The sequence below is a fragment of the Apium graveolens genome, chromosome 7, assembly GCF_009905375.1.
Source record: "Apium graveolens cultivar Ventura chromosome 7, ASM990537v1, whole genome shotgun sequence".
NCBI lineage: Eukaryota > Viridiplantae > Streptophyta > Magnoliopsida > Apiales > Apiaceae > Apium > Apium graveolens.
In genome coordinates, this window is record NC_133653.1 from 127,177,436 (window position 1) to 127,196,889 (window position 19,454).

The following is a 19,454-nucleotide window of genomic DNA, read 5'->3' on the forward strand; positions in this document are numbered from 1 at the left end:
TTATTTATTTGTAAATAATCGATCTAATCGAATAAATAATGATAAGTTGTAAATATTTGTAATAAATTGTGATTAATCCTAATAATAGGGATTAATTATTTTAAATTATTAAATAATTAATTATTTATGAGTTATTTATTTATTAAATATTTAAAAGTGATTAACTGTTTCGATAATTAATCACATAATTTTCAATAAACCATAACTTATTCATTTTAACTCCAAAAAATTATAAAAAATTATATTTGACTTTGATTTTTCTTAAATAATTATTTAAAAATTATTTTAGGATTTAAAAATTAGCAATAATTATTTATATTAAATAATAAATTGGATTAACAGTGTTTAATTAATAGTAATTAGACCGTTAGTCCGATTTGAGCGAAACGAAAGCCATTTTGCTCAGAAAAATAAATTCTTTTCATTAAAAATAATATAAAGACCTAATTTCTTCTAGAAATTAGTTGACTTTATTAATTGCTTAATTATCAGTCGAAATACGTGCCGAGACGAATCTGAAAAATTCCGGAAAAATGGGAAATGAAGTAGAAGGTGATCAACAGAGCAAGCAGCGAGTCGATTTTGATTTTAAAAATTATTTTAACTATAAAAATAATTATGTGCTTATGTGCTTATGTGTATTATGTGGTTAATCGAGTCTTACTTGCTTATATGTAATATACGAGTCGGTCATAAGCGTATGGGTAGATAATAAGAACGAAATGAAGTCGATTCAAGATGCAACTGAAGTACAAAATGACTTAACCAGTCTATTTTGCTAACAGAAGCTAAGCCAGCAAGGCAGGTCGAATAGGTGATAGACGGAAGTGATTTAATTGCAGTAAGTCGCGCAGAAGGCAAGTTTTTTTCCCCTATTCTACTTTCAGAATAATAATATTCATTTCGAATTCTTATTACGCTTGTACTCCTTTAATTCCTTTATTCATATTTCAGTTCGATTCTTGAATTATTCTCTTCATTTGAATTCATTAATTAGATTCCAATTGTTACTCATAATTATTGATATATTATGGTGATTAGAATATATCAGAGCATACCGATTTGTTCCGGTTGCTATTCCAGGGACTGGATAATACTACGTTTGGGATTAAGTCTACTTAATCCTAAGGACCGGGACATAACCGGATCCTTGAGATGGGCCGTAGTGCTTGGGTGCCCGACAAGATCTATATAGTGAGATATAGGTCTGCACTGTATCCTGGCTGATCAGCAGGGTATAGCTGCGAACTTGAGTCCAGTTTAGTTCGTTTGTAATCGCCAATAATGGCCTTCTTTCTAGTCTCGTGAGGTTATATATTTGCAGATATACCTGGGTTACGGATTTATTTAAATTGCTTTAACACTATTTATATTTTATGGACTTGTTGAGAAATTTTTGGCTTACCCCTTTTGTTGTTATTCACCTTATTGTTTTCAGTTAAGAAGGAATATGAAACCCATCAGGACTCGAGTGCTAAAGAAGCGGGTCAAGCCTCGGGATCCTCTCATACCCAAGGTGTTGATCCCAATCCAGGAAGAAAGCTTTGAGTTGCCCGAGCAGGTGGAGTGTTGATAGAAAGTGTGTGTGTTTGAATAAAAGATGAACTTAGTTTAAAATGAATTAGACAATGGTTTGTAATAAAAAGAGTTTGTGAGATTTTGAATGTTGGTTTGTAATAAAAGTAGTTAGTGGTTCTTGTTTTCATACTTCAACCTAAAAAGGTCCTGGTTAGTGTTAAAGGGGTTTAGTTTCATTTCTTTATTATTTATTAATAAGATTGTACAGGTTTGGTGATTAGCTCGTAACCCACAGACTTATACCCCGGGTTTGGAGGGCGTTACACGTTCGATGACCCTTGCCCCAGTTTCTTGCCTCCTAATGATCCGGAGCCTTGATTTTTCTCTTATTTGTAACTTTGATATTGTTTCAAGTCTTTTGATACTTCGATATTTATAATATCTGTACGTTGCTCCGGGGTTGTTATAGTCCGGATAATCTTTTGATATTTGCTTTTGTTTCTGCTATTTTGCTTTGCTGTTGTTGGTTGTTTTTGCCTCAAAAATTTTTTCCAAGTAAAAATTGTTGTACTAGTCCTGACTAATAACTTGCCCGGACTAGTGGTTAGCTTTTTTACTTGAAAAATTAATTCCAAGTAAAATGGATATATTAGTCTTGACCAATAACTTGTACGGACTGTTGGTGGCTTTTTAGTTAGAAAATCAATTCTAAGTAAAAAATGGTTGCTCTAGTCTTGACTAATAGCGTGTCCGGACTCGTGGTTGCTTTTTAGTTAGAGAATTAATTCTAAGTAAAAATGGTTGCACTAGTCCTGACTAATGGCTTGTCAGGACTAGTGGTTGCTTTTTAGTTAGAAAATTAATTCTAGGTAAAAATGGTTGCACTAGTCGTGACTAATGGCTTTTCCGGAATAGTGGATGATTTTTAGTTAGAGAATTAATTCTAAGTAAAAATGGTTGCACTAGTCCTGACTAATGGCTTGTCTGGACTAGTGGTTGCTTTTTAGTTAGAAAATTAATTCTAAGTACAAATGGTTGCTCTAGTCCCGACTAGTAGCTTGTCCGGACTAGTGGTTGTTTTTTATTTAGAAAATTAATTCTAAGTAAAAATGGTTGCACTAGTCTTGACTAATGGCTTGTCCGGACTAGTGGTTAGCTTTTTAGAAAATTAATTCCAAGTAAAAATGGTTGCACTAGTCCAGACTAATGGCTTGTCCGGACTAGTGGTTGCTTTTTATTTAGAAAATTAATTCTAAGTAAAAATGGTTGCACTAGTCCTGACTAATGGCTTGTCCAGACTAGTGGTTAGCTTTTTAGAAAATTAATTCCAAGTAAAAATGGTTGCACTAGTCCTGACTAATGGCTTGTCCGGACTAGTGGTTGCTTTTTATTTAGAAAATTAATTCTAAGTAAAAATGATTGCACTAGTCTTGACTAATGGCTTGTCCGGACTAGTGGTTAGCTTTGATAAATATATAAAGGGGAAATGCTTTTTATTAATCATTCATACAAAACATAAGGGGAAACAAATTGGTTGCTTACCATATTGGATACAAGATTTTTGGTTGCTTTATTTGTTCTCTTACTCGTAGAATTTTCTTAACCTTAGTCCATGCCAAGTATTTGGGACTTCTGAGCCATCCATGTTTAGGAGCTTGTAGGTTCCTGGCCTCAGGACTTCTTTGACCTTGTATGGTCCTTCCCATTTGGGCATTAGATTTCCAGTGTTTGTGGGATCTTATGCTTCAGTGTATCGAAGGACTAAGTCTCCAACTTGGAAGTTTTTGACTCTGGACTTCTTACTGAAGTGCTCTCTTGTTTTCTCCTTGTATTTCTCCATCCTTTTTACAGCTTGGTCACGGACTTCATCAATTAGCTCCATGTTTGTTCTCAGTCCTTCTTTGTTTGCTTCTTCTTCAAAGTTTATTGCTCTGTGAGAAGGAGATCCCACTTCAATAGGAAGTATTACTTCTGTGCCATAAGCTAGTTTGAATGGAGTTTCTCTTGTGCTTGTCCTGGGGCTTGTCCTGTAGGACCAAAGTATACTTTGTAGTTCTTCTGGCCATTTTCTTTTGGTTTCTTTGAGTCTTTTTTCAATTCCTCGGAGCAAGATTCTGTTGGTGACTTCTACTTGGCCGTTTCCTTGGGGATACGTCACTGATGACTTTTTATGCTTGATCTCACGCTCCTGGAGGTAGGACTCGAATTCCGCTTCGATGAATTGAGGTCCATTGTCTGATACTAGGACCCGTGGTATCGCGAACCTCATCAAAATGTTGTCCATAAACTTTATGCAGTCTCGCTGATTGATTGTTCTCATTGCTTTCGCTTCAACCCACTTGGTCATGTAGTCAATTGAGACTAACAAGTACCTGAGATCTCCTTTGGCCCGGGGAAAGGATCCCATGATGTCAATAGCCCAGACAACAAAGAGGATAGGTGACAGGACTGAGGAGGGTAGGACTGGGCTGATCCGGGACACATTGCTGAAGAGTTGGCATTTCTTGCATTTTTTCACGAACTCCATTGCATCTTGATGAATAGTCGGCCCATAGTAATCTTGTCTTATGATCTTATGGGCTAGGGCCTTTGCAGACATGTGGTCTCCGTATATCCCTTCATGTACTTCCGCCAAACAGTACTTTGTTTCTTCTGGGCCAATACACTTTAGGATAAGAGATGAGAAGGTCCTGCGGTAGAGTACTCCTTCTTCGAGGAAGAACTTGGCTGCTTTTGCTTTCAGTCTTTGAGCTTTTCCTTTATCTTCTGGGATCTCTCCTTTCTTTAAGTAGTTGATGAAGGAAGTCATCCATTTATGGTTATTTTCGATCTCCAAAACCTCTTCGGGTTCAATAGATGGTTTGTGGAGTTTTTCGAAGTAAACTGAGCAGTTCAGATCTGATGAGTTCCGGACTAATTTGGATAGAATATCCGCTTCTTCATTCTCTTCTCGACAAATCTGAAGGACTTGATGGTTTGGTATTGAGGCTAAGTAACTTTGAACCAGTGCTTGGTAATTAGCTAGGATATGGTCTTTTGGTACATATTATCCATTTGTTTGCTTGACCACTATCTGGGAGTCGCTATAGATTTTTAGGTCCTGGATCCTTAGAGTCCTGGAGAGCTTTAGTCCTACGATTAACGCCTCATATTCTGCTTGGTTATTTGTTGCGGGGAAGCCGAAAGATATAGCTGTTTGAATTATGAATCCTTCGGGACTTTTGAGTATGAGTCCGGCTCCCGACTTCTCGCTTGTTGAAGAACCATATACTTTCAAGGTCCAGGCTCCCGGACTTGTATCCTTTTCTGGCTCCTGATCCGTGTCCATTGGTTCTGGCTCCTCTTCTGGGAAGTTGCATTCTATTATAAAATCTGCAAGTGCTTGAGCTTTGATAAAAGTCCTGGGAATGAAGCTTAAATTGAACTGGCTCAACTCCACAGCCCAATTAACAAGTCTTTCCGAGACATCTGGCTTGTGAATTATTTTCCTTAGTTGTTGATTTGTCACTACTCTGATTTCTCTTTCTTGGAAGTAGTGCTTGAGCTTTCTTGAAGTTGTGACTAAGGCAAAGGCAAACTTCTCCAATCTTGGGTATCTTGTTTCTGCGTCTTTGAGTACTTGGCTTACATAGTAGACTGATTTCTGTTTTGCATTTTCTTCCCTGATTAGGGCAGCTCCTACGGCTTGTGCTCCTGCTGACAAGTATAAGTAGAGAGGCTCTCCTGGCTGAGCTTTAGTTAGGACTGGTGGCTGGGAGAGGTAGGACTTGATTTCCTCAAATGCCTTTTGGCACTCCGGGCTCCAGTTCACCTCTTTCACTTGATCCTTTGAGTAAATCAAAAAATGGTAGGCACCTCTCTGCTAGCTTTGAGACAAATCTCCTGAGTGCTGCTAGTGATCCTGCTAGCATCTGAACATCCTTTTGGGTCCTGGGAGCCCTCATCTCCTGGATTGCTTTTATTTTCTCCGGATTGGCTTCTATGCCATTGTTGCTGATCATGAATCCTAGGAACTTGCCTGCTCCTACTCCGAAGGTGCATTTCTCTGGATTCAGCTTGAGTTGGTTTTTCCTTAGGTGTCAAAGTATTCCTTCAGGTCTTCCACATGCCCTGGTATAGTTGTTAATTTGGAAATCATGTCATCGACATAGCACTCCAAGTTCCTCCCAATCTGGGACTTGAATATCTTGTTCATGGCTCTTTGGTAAGTGGATCCTGCGCTTGTGAGTCCGAAGAGTAGCATCACATAAGCATAGACTGCTCTGTGAGTTGTGAATGCTGTCTTAGGTATGTCCTTCGGGTTCATCCTGATCTGGTTGTATCCGGAAAAGGCGTCCATGAAACTTAGCATGATGTGTCCGGAGGTGGCATCTATCAGTTGATCAATATTTGGGAGAGGGTATGGGTCCTTCAGGCATGCATCATTCAGATCAGTGTAGTCCACACACATTCTCCATTTACCATTGGACTTCTTTACCATAACAACATTAGCTAGCCACTCCGGATATTTCATTTCTTTGATGATTCCTGCTTTGAGTAGCTTCTCCACTTCTTCGTCAATGGCTTTTTGCCTCTCCGAGGTGAAATTTCTTCCCTTCTATTTGACTGGTTTTCTGTTGGGGTTGACATCCAAGCTGTGCATTTCTATGGACTCATGTAGTCCTGGCATGTCAATGAGTGGTATTGATGAAATCTTGGTGTTTAAGTTAAGTAGATTTAAGGTTGATTGTTGTTGCCTCAAGAACATGATGTTCCTGAGAGGATTTTGTGTTTTGATGATGAAATGATGATTGTTGGTGGTTGTGTTAAGAGTTAGGGTGTAAACGAAACCCCGATCGTAAACGTAACTCCGTTAAAACCAACAAATCGTAACTTTAATTTTCAGCAGAAAGTCCAGAAGTTGTAAACTGTAGTTTCTTGAGAAATAACCCTTGATTATGATACACAATGTTATAAGGATCGTTTAGGCGCTTGATTCCGATTTACGGATTAAACGTTATGGTCGTTTTACTAAAAGTGATTTACGCGACAAAAACTGCTACGAATTACGAATTTTGAAAATATAAAGTATCGACTTAAAAGTGTTCATAAATCATGAAATTTTTACAGAGAGTAACATATTGAGTTTCTTAACAGCCATAAAAATTTCAAGTGAAAATAATGATTTCTCAATTTTATAAAAATATCGGAGCCGAGACAGCGCGAGTAGAAACCGTAAGAATCCATGAGCGGAGCCGACGACGATAATGAGAATGAACCTAAGATAGCGACCATAATGTGAATAATGACTTAAAGGAATAATAAGGGTAGTATAAGTTGAGAGGGTGCATAATAAGTAGCACACGAGTGGGAGTCGCCGTAAATTAGAACAGGACCTAACGAAGTAAATTGTGTTTATGGTTATAGATTTCCGAGCAGAACCTAGAGCATCCTCCACCTCAAGATACCCAGGCAAGTTTACGAACCCAACTCCATTTACTGTTGTGTTGTGAAAGGATTGTTTTATTATCATTACATAAATACCATGTTTGCCATGATACGTAGTTGTTGAATTTTCGCATAATGTAGCGATGTTGTACGATAAGTATATATCATGAAATATTTATTCCGCTATAAGCGTGACATATTATATAAGACCGAGAGTCGGTCGGGATTTAAGATAAAACCCGAAAATCATTCCGGTGATATTATAGGACGGTTATAAGTCCATAGTAGTATGTTTTAAAAGGGACTCAACGTCCACTTACGAAGCATTAAAATACCTCAAACTTTTATTAAAACGATTTCCCAACGATCATATTCCATCAACTATATTTTATTGTCCAAATAATAAATATTATATACTTATTCTTTTATCATGGGAGTAGTATACCCCAACAATTATTTATTTCAAACCTGATTAATCATTAAAGATTATTAATTGCGTAAACATAAAACTAGTTGAGCAATATTATTTTAAATACTCTTTAAAAGAGTAAACTCATTCTAGATTTAATTATTTATCGATTATCATTTAATTAATTATTATTTATTAAAGGGTTTATTTTTGATTTATAAATCACAGATCCGATTTAAAACATACTTTCTGATTTCAGAAAATCATTCGAGTAATTTCAGATCGTCGGTGAATGTTACTCCGACTTATTTAATATTTTGAATATAGTTTCAAGAAGAAACTTTTTCCCCCTTATTTAATTATCTGTTGATAACGGTCAACTCACATCCTTAGTACTTCCTCCAAAACTTTCGGAAGTACATATATATATATACAGTAAAGCTATGCCTATCAACAAGCAAAACGCTTGGAGGAACTTCGATGTGGTTCGAGTTCTCGAGATATGATAGGATTTCCTAAAGGACAAGGGAGGCGAAGGATCCAAGTACTTCATGTATTGGATAGACTACTGGTACCGTAGGAGATGGTACAATATGTACCTATGGATATGCGAAGTGTGTGTATACCCGAAATGAGGACACATAGCCCGTATGCGGCAAGGGTGATAACCGAGATGTGAAGGTGTCGTCCTTCTACTAGTAGAAAAGGTTACTTTTATCGTAGTACGACTGATCATCGTATGCGGTGGCTCCAACGAATGTCCAAATTCTTCCAATTGGAATTGTGATGCAATACCGTAACCCAAGCCTAGGTGATGGGTTTACTATTAAGGTATTCGCAGGATAATAAAATCCCTTAAAGAATTGTTTTCATAAGAAGGTGTGTGACACCAAGGAAAACTATTTTCGAATAAAACATAATTATCGTATATAATGTTACCATACCGTCATTTTCATACTGTACATTATTATGCTGGGCATTATAGCTCACACTTATTTTCTTAAATTGACACAACACAACAGTGAATCAAGATGCCTGCCATGAGAACCACAGCCAGGAAACGGGTAGGAAATGGCCAGTTGTTCCGTAGATTGTTTGGTGCTGTACCACAGGTAGTCCAAATAAGGTGAATTAGTTTTCAGTTGTTTTTAGTTTATTTATAAGTATGACTTATGTAAGATAATAAACAAGAAATGTATATTTGGCCGGAGGACTAGCTTTACTTAAAGGTTACTCCCCGGTAAGACTAAATTACTTTTGGGTTGTAATAATTATCACTTGATGGTTGAAAGTAATCTAGATATGATGGTTCATTTCCAAGATAATAACCTGTAAGTGTGTGTGTGTGTGTGATAAGTGTGGGGTCGTGAAGCGTGAGTATTTATATATTGTAGTGTGAGTTGTGTGGTTGTAATAGTTTAGATGGCATGGTCTCCGAGATTCCTGACCCCGGGTTTTGGGGCGCCATATCTGATCACTGAGTTGATATCTCAAGAGAATTAAATGAATCAGAACAAAATATGGGGATATATCAGAGTAAGGTAATGGAATACTATTTGTGAAGTGTTTGGTTCTAATGACTTCGGCTAGAACCTCTGAGGTTTGATAGGCTCTTAGTCAGTTCCTAAAACCACTGAGGGTGTTGAAGATCACAAACATCCGAAGTACAATATCAGAGACTTTAATGATAAAAAACAGAGTGGTCTCAGAACCAGAGATCTTTTACCTTTACTTACCATAATATGGATTCATGAAGGATGTCTCAGGTGATCATGCATTCTGATTCTTTTGACAATTCTACTTAATCAAATCTCATTAGCTCAAAACAGTTCAACTTAGTCCAATACAGATCAATACTATAGAGGAAAGAGAGTGACCATTGTTCCAAACTTATAAGACTTGCATAAGGTAATCAGAGTATAAGAAATATATCAAGATTTAATATCTAGAACATAGTATAAGCAGAACAAGATCATCAGAGTTACACATAAGATCAACACATAAGTCATAAAATCAGTTAATTATGCCAAGAGTACGTTCTACAAGTTTGCACCAGTTGATCAGTCAAAATAAGACTAAGCTAATTAAAAACTACTCCAAACATAATCATGTCATAACTATCACTAGTTATGCTGCATATTTATTCTAGCAGTAAGATAAATAGAGTTATTCTAGCACAAACAGAGAATAAGAGTGACCAAGGAATCTTTTGTCATAGTTGCTTAGGGTCTGAAGCTCAAAAATCATACAGAATTACTCAGAAAACATGATTTAATCACATAGAATCTAATTAGAGTATTCAAGCTAGTTTCATACAATCTTAATCAGGATCTGAACCTATAAATTAGAGTTATGATAAAATCACAAATGAGATTACAAGGTCATAGATCAAAGTGAAAATAAAAATGAGATGTGTGTGTGCTAAAATAAATATCAATATCATGAGTATTTGCATTAGAGTAAACATATATCATGTAAACATTCAAACAACTCATATATTGCATCAAAAATTCTAACTTACTTACCACTAGCATATAACATATAACACATGGTAATCAGTTAGCTACAAAACAAGTTTAAAAACATGGATATATATATAAATAATGAATATATATGTAAACTTACTTTTCCTCTCAAAGCATCATCATTGGGGTAGTAAAATTTACCCGCACCAAATTGCATTTGTTGATTTCCAATTAATTGGATAAATTCAACATGCAAGTCACTAACCATCTTATTGAAGGTGACTTCATCAAGTGGCTTTGTGAAAATATCTGCAATTTGGTCCGTTGTGGGAACATAATGAAGTTCCACAATACCATTTGTTATATGCCCTCGAATAAAATTATACCTTATATCAATATGTTTGGTCCTTGAATGCTGAACAAGATCATTTGAGATTGCTATGGCACTTATGTTGTCACAGTAGATAGGAATATTCTTCAAATTAAGTCCATAGTCTCGGAGTTGGTTTCTCATCTAAAGAATTTGAGAACAGCAGCTTCCAGCAGCAATATATTCAGCTTCAGCAGTAGATTTAGAAACTGAATGTTGCTTCTTACTAAACCAAGGAACCAATCTTCTCCCAAGAAATTGACAGCTTCTTGAAGTACTCTTTTGATCAATCTTACAACCATCATAATCAGAATCTATATAGCCGATGAGATCGAAGCTCGGATCTTTAGGATACCAGATACCTAGATTAGGTGTACCCTTCAGATATTTGAAAATTCTTTTAACGGCTATCAGATGAGATTTCTTTGGATCAGCTTGGAACCATGCATATAAGCATGTAGCAAACATGATATCTGGACAACTTGCAGTCAGGTAGAGTAATGATCCAATCATGCCTCGATAATAAGTGATGTCCACCTTCTTACCAGACTTGTCTTGATCAAGTTTTGTGGCAATTGCCATCAGAGTCTTAGCAGGTATTGAATCTTCCAACTGATATTTCTTCAGAAGATCTCTGATGTACTTCGTTTGATAAATGAAGATACCATCTGGATTCTGAATCACTTGTAGTCCAAGAAAGAAGTTCAACTCACCCATCATACTCATCTCATACCTACTATGCATAAGCTTAGCAAACCTTGCACAAAGTGCATCATTCGTAGACCCAAATATAATGTCATCAACATATACTTGCATAAGTATGGTATTATTTTTATGATTCTTATGAAACAAATTCTTATCTATGACACCTCTAGTGAAACCATTTTCAAGTAAAAATTTTGAGAGAGTGTCATACATGTCCTCGGTGCTTGCTTTAGACCATAAAGAGCCTTGAAGAGAAAATAGACAAAATCTTCAAACTCAAGAACTGTGAAACCAGGGGGTTGCTCCACATAGACCTCTTCTTCAAGCTCACCATTCAGGAAAGCACTTTTCACATCCATCTGATATACCTTGAAGTTTGCATATGCTGCTAATGCTAGAAACATCCTAATGGCTTCAAGTCTAACAACTGGTGCAAAGGTTTCATCATAGTCAATCCCTTCTTCTTGAGAATATCCCTTAGCAACCAGTGTCGCCTTGTTCCTTGTTACTATTCCATCTTCATCAAGCTTTTTTCTGAAAACCCATTTTGTGCCAATCACTGATTTGTCTTTAGGTCTGGTACAAGCTTCCATACATTCAGTCGTTCAAACTGATTGAGTTCCTCTTGCATAGAAATCACCCAATCAGGATCTCCAAGAGCTTCATCTACTTTCTTTGGCTCTATTTGAGATAGAAACCTAGAATAGAAACATTCATTTGTTATAGCTCTTATAGTCTTAACTCCACTGTAACGCCCTCCAAACCCGGATCAGAAGTTTGGGGTTCACAACACACACATAATATATAAACCTATATATAAAATATTATATGCATTGACCCTTCTTTACACAATAACGGATCGCAACAGGTTAAAGTATGAAAATAAGCCACAACCTTAACTTTTATTTCATCGTACCAAATCCCAACTAGTTCAACTTACAATTGATAATGATATCGTTCTTACAATCTTGCATAACTCATCTACAATATAAAACTCCTGCTAGCTCGATCCAACTTAACCTGGAATCCTAGCTCGCACATTGGACTGGGAATCCTCATTACCAACAATTTTCCTTTTCAACTGTTGAAAACATAAAATGGTTTGCAAGAGTGAGCTAACTAGCTCAGCAAGTCATAATAGCAATAACCGAGGTTAAACAATAATCAATTGAAATGATTCAGAAGAATCAAGTTTCTGAATAAGCAATGATTAGAATTGGATATTCACTTTTCATTTTAAAAACCAAGGTTAGGCTACTGATCAGTCATGCACTAACCCTGAGCAAGGCTCCCAACTTTTCTCTATATACTGGATCCAAGGCACACATTGGCCTATTATGACCACGAATCAGGTCCGACCACGAATCTGGTCCATATTTATAAAACTATCCAATTCTAAAACAATTCAATATGATAACCAATGTAATTCAATAAGTTGAATCATAAACAACATTTATCTTGAAGTATAGGGTGATTCGCATTACCATGAAGGTATAACAAGGATTTCAAAAAGATTGGCTTTCAATCAAGGAAAGAGTTAGAAAGTAGATGACCAAGGGTTCAAGGGTTACAAGGATTGGTCTTCTATTAAACAAAGAATAAGGGTTGGTATGTCAAGCAATTCAATGTCAGAAATCAGTATGTGGTAGATATCTATTTGTGGAGTAGTATCATATGTGTCTGGCTCGTATATGAGAATTCAACAATCAATGGTTTATGAAGAATAAGGCTAATGGCTCAAGATCAATAAGTATCAGGGTTCAAGGTTGAATAGTTTAAAGCCCTTGTAATATAAAACAAGATTTATTTTGAATATTAGCAACATGTTATGAGAAAGTTTGAAAATATTTGCAATATATCTTGAAGAAAGTTCAGAAGTACTTTCCTTATCACCGATGATTTCTAACTTTACTTTTACCCATCAAACAGTTTTACTTTTCCATCACTTTCCTTCTTTTTCTATGCCTTGTTTCTATCTCTTGATCACTTGCTTTCTTTTTCTACACTTTAGTTCTATTTACTGATCACTGGCTTTCTTTTCTATGCCTCTCTTACTCTGCTAGGCATCACAAGTATCTATCAGTACTCAATCTCATATTATTTTAATCGTCACATAGACGTCATAAGCTTTTATCTACCCTTCGTTTTACCCAAATCCGATTTACGGATTGAAAGTTATGACTAAAACAGTCAAACAATAACCATATAGGCATATAACACATCAATCAGATAGCATGTAGCACATAGCATACAGTATATTCGATCAAAATAATTTTTCAAAGAAGATTCAGGGTTAAAATGATTTTCCAGGTATTTAATACGAATTTTTGAACATTTTTTGGACTTAAAACGGGTCTCCGAATCATTTTTATAATTTAATAATAGGGTTCGAACACCCGAATCTGACTTTAAAATGATTTTATAATAATTATCGAGCCTTGAAAATAATTTTAAATAATATTTTAAAGCTCGAAACTATTTTTCAGGATTTTTTTAATCAAAAATAAATAATTAAATCTAATTATTAAATCAATTAAAATTAATTAATAACTAATTAAATTAATTAATCGATTAATATTTAAATTAATTGATCAATTAAATAATTAATTATCAACTAAAATTAATTAATTAAATAATTTATATTTATTTTGTAATTAAAATAATTTTCAGAAATAAATAATGAATTTTTGGAATTTTTAAAATAAATAAAAATCAATTTCTGAAAATAAATATAAACAAAATACTATTTTTGAAAATAAATAAAACAGCAATCTGGTTTTTGCAAGTTTTTAAAACTGAAATACTAAAAATGTAAGTTTTACAATAACCAAGGGGCTAAACTGTAATTTTTACAGTCTCCCCTTCCTCCTTCCCCTCGCCGACCGGAACTCCCTGGCCGCCGCCATGGAGCTTTTCCGGCAGCCTGAAAACCTGCCAGAACACACCCAAATTTGCAGCGTATAACGTATTCACTTCCAGGAACGTAATAGAAGTCTTGTTTTTCTCAAAATCACAGCCAAACAGCCGTAACATCTATTTAAATAAAACGCCGCCGCCACTGTTACTTTTCCGATCAAGGCTTTCTAGAAATCGGTTGTTAAATTTAATGACACCATTCGATTCATGGTTAATCGATCTATTTAATCATGTAAACAATTTTGACTAATAACCCTGAAATCAAAAACTCCCAAATTTTAATTGAAATTATTCAAGAACATACACCCTAATTTCAATTTTCCAGAATGAAACATCATTTTGAACATGTTATTGAACTCCAAATCACTCATATAATATATCAAAATGATCAGGAAGAAAAGATCTACATAATTCTAGCATCAAATCATATCAACAACATCAAGAATAAAAATTCATATTTTAATCCTTAATTAATTCGAAATTAAACAATTAAATAAGAAAATTACCTCGATTTCTGCACCAAAATAGTTGATTGATTCAAAAAGAGCTTTTCGAGAGCTTCGATTTGATATATTGAACGCCCGAATCGGAGTTCGATAACGCCTTCGTTTGTGCGTTTGATTATCAAGAACGCGACGTTTTTAGGGTTTTCCTCTATATTTTCTATATTTTTACTGATCGATTATGATTATACGAATAAAATGACATAATAAAAGGGCTATATATATTTATGGAATATTGGTTCGTGTTGGATCATTTTGGATCGATAAATTAGTTGTTTAGCCGCTAAGTAACTGCATAAACGATCCGATTTGATACCCGTATTGGATAATTATCCAAACCGGACTTTTTGTAAAATACTTTATATGAAAATAATGTAATAATATACCGTCTTTTGAAAGTACGGGTTTTGTTGGTATATCGAAATAATTATCGTATTGAAAATTGTACACTGGGACGCGTACGGGTCAAACCGTAATCCGGATCGAAAAAGTCAAAACACGGAAAATGTCTGGAATTACCAGATTAGATTAAGAAGGGGTTTTCAGAAGAGTTTCAGGTTGTAAAAACATAAAAACGGTTGAGGTCGGATGATTCCCGGCTTTATAAAATAGTTTTGTAATTATTCAGTAAATAATAATAAATTCATAAATTTATATAAAATCATATAACAATCCAAAAATCACCAGAAAAATACCACACTTATCTATATTTTATTCTGGACATATTAAAATTAACATTCTCATATTTTATCACATATAAACATCTAACATTATTATCAATCAACGGATAATTCGCCAAAATTCACATAATAATCATTTATTGATAAAATAATTACACGCGATATCCCGGATATTACATCCATCGTCTGGATTACTAAGTATCAAGTTCCGAGGGTGGTCTTTACTCCATACTCTATGTCTTGTTAGACTAGCCCTTGATGACTCAGCATTTCTAGAATTGTGTTGTGTCTGACTACAGGATCCTTGTTCTTCTCCTTGTCCTGCTCTCCCTGAGTTGTTTCCAGCTTGATCTCCAGAATCTGAAGCTTGAGGACTAGTCCCTGAGATAGTGTGAATATCATTACTTGTCTCATGACCATTACCTTCAGAGTCTGCATCAGAATTATGATCATCAAGATCATTGCCATTATCATTATTTTTTCACGAACAACTTCAGGTTCATCTTCTCCATCAGAAAGATCTTCAACATCAAGATTATCACTATCATCTTCCTTCTAAATACTTGGGATCTTGGCGTCATCAAATGTTACATTAAGGCTTTCCACAACCTTTTGATCACTAATTACATACACCCTGTAAGCCTTTGACCCTAGAGAATAGCCCAGAAAGATACCTTCTTCGGCTTTAGCATCAAATTTGCCAAGATGCTTATCTTTCTTAAGCACAAAGCACTTTCCTCCAAACACGTGAAAGTATTTCACTGGTGGTTTCTTATTGGCCATTAACTCATAAGGGGTCTTCTCGTACATCTTGTTGATCAGGTTTCTGTTTTGAGTATAGCACGCAGTGTTAACTGCTTCAGCCCAAAAGTAGGTCGGAAGATTGGCTTCATTAAGTATACTCATAGCAACTTCAACCAATGTTCGATTATTCCTCTCAGCCACTCCATTTTTTTGTGGTGTCCTTGGTGCTGAAAACTGTATTGAGATGCCCTTCTTGACACATAAATCATTCAGCTTTGCATTTCTGAATTCTATTCCATTATCTGATCTGATTGTTCGCACATGCACTCCAGCTTCTAACTCAATCTTGTTGATGTGATCAATAATCATTTCAGGTCCTTCATCCTTTGAATGTAAGAATAACACTCACGTGTATCTGGAATATTTATCAACAATCACTAAGCCATATTTCTTTCTTGACATAGACATGACGTTGACAGGGCCAAACAAATCCATGTGAAGGAGTTGTAGTGGTTCAGTGATGTCAGTCATTGTCTTCTTCTTGTGTGATGCCCTCTTTGACTTTCCCTTCTCACATGCTTCACAAAGTCCATCAGGACTGAATTCCATCTCGGGCAATCTTCTCACCAATTTTCTCTTAACCAGAGAATTCATGGTCTTGAAGTTCAAGTGGGAGAGCTTCTTATGCCATAACCAACATTCATCTGGAGAAGCTCTACTGTACAAGCACATTACTTGACCATCGACAGAATTCCAGTTAGCTACGAACAAATCACCCTTTCGAACTCCATTGAGAGTTAGCTTCTCATTCTTCTGATTAGAGATCAAACATTTCTCCTTCTTGAACAATTTTTGAAAGGAATACAACAATTTGCTTATCACCTCATAGAGCTGATTGTGTATGAAGTTCATACTTTATTCAAGATTCATAAGAATGTATGGTATTATAGAAAAGAATGATAACATTGGTCACCATCCACATTTCATCTATTTACAGCTGCAACGTTCGTTCGATCAATATATCCCATTCTGAGTCATATATTGACTTTTAAAAGTTCTTTGAAATGCCTTCTTCAATCGATCATTAGAATAAATTCCCATGTATTAGGTCTTGTATCTTTAGCGTCGCACTTCCATGTTCAATATTTTTATAATTCGACCCTATTTGCACTATTATGAGATTTACAATCATAACTTCAAATTTTGCTTACGCTACTGATCATTCAACATATCAACTCATTTGCCAATAACATTCTTCCTTTAGAAAAGTCTAGAGATTTTCTCAATCTTATTTGCTCATACTCGGCTTTTTATGAATCTACGTATTCTTTGAACTCTAATCGTCTCAGAAATTGGATGAATAGTTTCTCCGTACATTGGTTCTGTCATTAAACTTATCAAACAATATTTGCACTCTTCTATTAGAAATCATCAAATCTTCTCCATAATAGTGGGACCACCTGGCCTTCTAAATGAACCATACTAACTTCTAGAACAAGTATTCTCCTGGATAATCTGAATCTTATGACAAACAAGAAACTCAAGTAGTAGTTTGACAACCAAGTTTTTAAAACTTGTTTTTTCCAAGGACTTTTAGAAAACAATTTGTTAAGAAAACCTCTTTTGAAAACTGTTTAAGATTTTAAAAATCACACATCTGGTCATCATCACTATATGAGTTGGTTGTCGTCTTTCTCAACCACTACAAAGTATCAAGTAAGGGAACCAATCAGATAAAAGCTCCTTCATTTCCGTAAATCCTCTACCCCTTATTGGGTCCATTTTGCCTCCATTGGTCGATAAAAATTCCAGTTACCTTTGCATATTATCTTATTCATAACTTCACTTCTAGTCTTCCATACTGGTAACACTCCCATCATCATCATCTCTTGCGATTACTAACTATAAAAAGTCTATCCAGTAATCATCAAATCTATTTTATAAAACAAGGTCGACTAATATCACATCATATTACTACCATAAGGATCATGTTTGGTCATAACATCATCATCTACTTCTAAGAAAATTGTCGATTTCCAATCTTCCCAAACTCCTCTAAAATCCATCTAGCTCACTCCACAAGATAATCGTAGATGGCATACTTACTAGTAGCTCTGTATAACCTGGTAGCAATCAGTCTGCGGAACACACGAATCCTCTCTTTAGGTTTCTTCTCACCCTTCTTAATATCTCGTGTACTCACCATATGTGGTAGCTCTCGAATCCATCCTCATTGGTGCTATTACTTCATAAGAGGGGTTTTAAACTGATGGTATATAACAAGGTGTGGGGGAGGTAGAAAAGATGCACTCACAGCTGAATATCCGGTAGAACCAGAATCAGCATATGGGGGATTCTCGAATAGGTAGTCTCATATCAAGGGATGAGATAATAACTTGAAAAGATGCAACCGTCATAACAGGTGGTAATATGGCTAACATCGGTGGAGTAGCAGGGCATGAATCAGATGATGGTCCTCCAACTAAAGACCTCAAATGATCGGACGATTCTGGGATAAAAGAATCTTTTATCACCGCTATCTACAATCGCGTCGCTAGATAAGAATCTCGAATCTCATCATGAATAATACTGAAACCTACTATACAGTCACACTCAACCTTTTGACATTTTACCTGTCTATTTACTAATCCTAATCCTAACCCTCTATCCATTCCCGACAATCTAGGTTTGTTTCACTGACTTATAACCTATAGCTCTGATACCATACTTGTGACACCCTCCAAAAACCTGGGTCAGAATTTTGGGGCTCATAACACACACACACAATATATAAACCTATAAATAAAATATTATATGCATTGACCCTTCTTTACACAACCACGGATCACAACAGGTTAAAGTATGAAAATAAGCCACAACCTTAATTTTTATTACATCGTACCAAATCCCGAATAGCTCCGCTTACAACTGATAAGGATATCATTCTTACAATCTTACATAACTCATCTACATTTTAAAGCTCCTGCTAACTTGGTCCATCTTATCCTGGAATCCTAATTCACACACTGGACTGGGAATCCTCGTTCCAATAATTTCTTTTTCAACTGTAAAATAACATAAACAGATTTACAAGAGTGAGCTAACTAGCTCAGCAAGTCATAATAGCAATAACTGAGGTTCAACAATGGTCAATTAAAATGATTCATAAGAATTAAGTAACTGGATAAGCAGTGATTAGAATTGGATTTTCGCTTTCATTTTAAAAACCAAGGTTAGGCTGCTGATCAGTCACGCACTAACCCCGTGCAAGGCTCCCAGCTTTGCTCTATATACTAGATCAAAGGCACACATTGGCCTATTATGACCACGAATCTGGTCCGACCACTAATTTTGTCCATATTTAAAAAAAATCCAATTCTAGAATAACAATATGATAAACAATGTCATTCAATAAGCTGAATCATAAATAACAACTATCTTGAAGCATAGGGTGATTCACAATACCATGAAGGTATAACACGGAATTCAAAAATATTGGCTTTCAATCAAGGAAAGAATCAGAAAGTAGAAGACCAGGGGTTCAAGGGTTACAAGGATTGGTCTTCCGTTAAACAAGGCAAAAGGGTTGGTATGTCAAGCAATTCAATATCAGAAATCGGTATGTGGTAGATATGTATTTGTGGAGTAGTATCGTATATGTCTGGCTCATATCTGAGAATTCAATAATCAATGGTTTATGAACAATAAGGCTTATGG